Source organism: Schistocerca cancellata, unplaced genomic scaffold (genome assembly GCF_023864275.1).
Source record: "Schistocerca cancellata isolate TAMUIC-IGC-003103 unplaced genomic scaffold, iqSchCanc2.1 HiC_scaffold_1005, whole genome shotgun sequence".
Lineage (NCBI taxonomy): Eukaryota > Metazoa > Arthropoda > Insecta > Orthoptera > Acrididae > Schistocerca > Schistocerca cancellata.
Window position 1 is genome coordinate 57501 of NW_026047010.1, and position 2500 is coordinate 60000.

Consider the following 2500-nt stretch of genomic DNA (forward strand, 5'->3'; position numbering starts at 1 on the left):
GGGCGCCCCCACCAGCCGGCTGTAGCGCGTGCGCCCACGCACCGCGCGGCCAGCACGCCGGGCGGCCCCCCCTCACCGGCCGGGGACAGTCCCACCCACCCACAGCCGCGTATCGCTTCACACCCAGATTCACATTCACGTTCGTTGGTATGGTGGGGACCGCTTCGTAGCTGTACCGATCGTTGCCCTCACAGATGTACCTCCAGCAAGGACAACCGCACCACAACGGGTTACCAGTTGTTCATTTGCGTAACGTCACCAGTAAACGTACACGTCCATCCCCGTTTGCAAAGTCAACTATTATTGCATGCCTGCCTGTCAGGTGTCAAGACACACTACATCCGCTCACATCCACGCAACAAAATGTGCCCGACTAGAGGGCACGTGGAAGGTGCCCCCGTACGTATGCGATGTCCATTGCGCGACCAACTGTCAACCGGCCTCTGTAGCATGTCGCAGATGTGGAACGCGGGGCACCGTGCTATCACATTGTGTGAGAAGAGACTACTACGTCTGCATACACGCGCCACTACATGAACAGACGGCTCATGCTGATCGCCATCCACTGCGTCCATTACTCCCACACGTCTCTATGGCGTACCACACTGCAATGCAGCTGTTATGGGGAGATGACACGTAGCTGTGTACACAACATTCTGAGCGGGTTGCGGTTGGACAATACATTAATGTAACGTGTCATATGCCAATTACAGAGCAGGGTAAGGCACAACTTGGGTTAGGTTAAGGCACAACTTGGGTTAGGTTAAGGCACAACTTGGGTTAGGTTAAGGCACAACTTGGGTTAGGTTAAGGCACAACTTGGGTTAGGTTAAGGCACAACTTGGCTTAGGTTAAGGCACAACTTGGGTTAGGTTAAGGCACAACTTGGGTTAGGTTAAGGCACAACTTGGGTTAGGTTAAGGCACAACTTGGGTTAGGTTAAGGCACAACTTGGGTTAGGTTAAGGCACAACTTGGGTTAGGTTAAGGCACAACTTGGGTTAGGTTAAGGCACAACTTGGGTTAGGTTAAGGCACAACTTGGGTTAGGTTAAGGCACAACGTGGGTTAGGTTAAGGCACAACGTGGGTTAGGTTAAGGCACAACGTGGGTTAGGTTAAGGCACAATGTGGGTTAGGTTAAGGCACAATGTGGGTTAGGTTAAGGCACAATGTGGGGGTAGATTGCGGTACAAATTGCATTACATTGCGGTGCAAATTGCATTACATTGCGGTGCAAATTGCATTACATTGCGGTGCAAATTGAGTTACATTGCGGTGCAAATTGAGTTACATTGCGGTGCAAATTGAGTTACATTGCGGTGCAAATTGAGTTACATTGCGGTGCAAATTGAGTTACATTGCGGTGCAAATTGAGTTACATTGCGGTGCAAATTGAGTTACATTGCGGTGCAAATTGAGTTACATTGCGGTGCAAATTGAGTTACATTGCGGTGCAAATTGAGTTACATTGCGGTGCAAATTGAGTTACATTGCGGTGCAAATTGCGTTACATTGCGGTGCAAATTGCGTTACATTGCGGTGCAAATTGCGTTACATTGCGGTGCAAATTGCGTTACATTGCGGTGCAAATTGCGTTACATTGCGGTGCAAATTGCGTTACATTGCGGTGCAAATTGCGTTACATTGCGGTGCAAATTGCGTTACATTGCGGTGCAAATTGCGTTACATTGCGGTGCAAATTGAGGTAGGTTAAGGTGCAACACAGGTTAGGTTAAGGTGCAACATAGGTTAGGTTAAGGTGCAAGATGGGTTAGGTTAAGGTGCAAGATGGGTTAGGTTAAGGTGCAAGATGGGTTAGGTTAAGGTGCAAGATGGGTTAGGTTAAGGTGCAAGATGGGTTAGGTTAAGGTGACATAGGTTAGGTTAAGGTGACATAGGTTAGGTTAAGGTGACATAGGTTAGGTTAAGGTGACATAGGTTAGGTTAAGGTGACATAGGTTAGGTTAAGGTGACATAGGTTAGGTTAAGGTGACATAGGTTAGGTTAAGGTGACATAGGTTAGGTTAAGGTACAAACTGGGTTGTGTTATGGTACACATTGCGTTGTAGTACAGTACACGTTAGGTTTGGGTACGGTACACAATGTGGTATGGGATGGCGTGTTGTGGGGGGGAGGGGGGGGGGAGGTTCGTTGATATCGACCGTAGGACGTGGATGCCCGAGGCAGCGTCAGTGTGTCAAAGGAGTTATGTCACGTCGGGATGCGCTTTTCGCCAGTGAGAGGGGGCGAGCCGTGTCTGTGGTTGCGGCAGACCTGTGTGTTTCATTCCTGCCAGTGTGTTTGTGCTGTAAGACGAGGCAGTGTGGTGGTGATGGGTGCACCCCTGTGTAGGACATGTGTGGGTGTTGGTGGCTTCTCTGAGCAATTGTGGTTGTCGGACGAGTGGGGTATTCTGTTTTATGATTGGACCTCCCGGTCTGGTTATCATAGCGTAGTTGGTGTACTGTGGCGGATAGGATGCACCGGACGTTGGTCCATG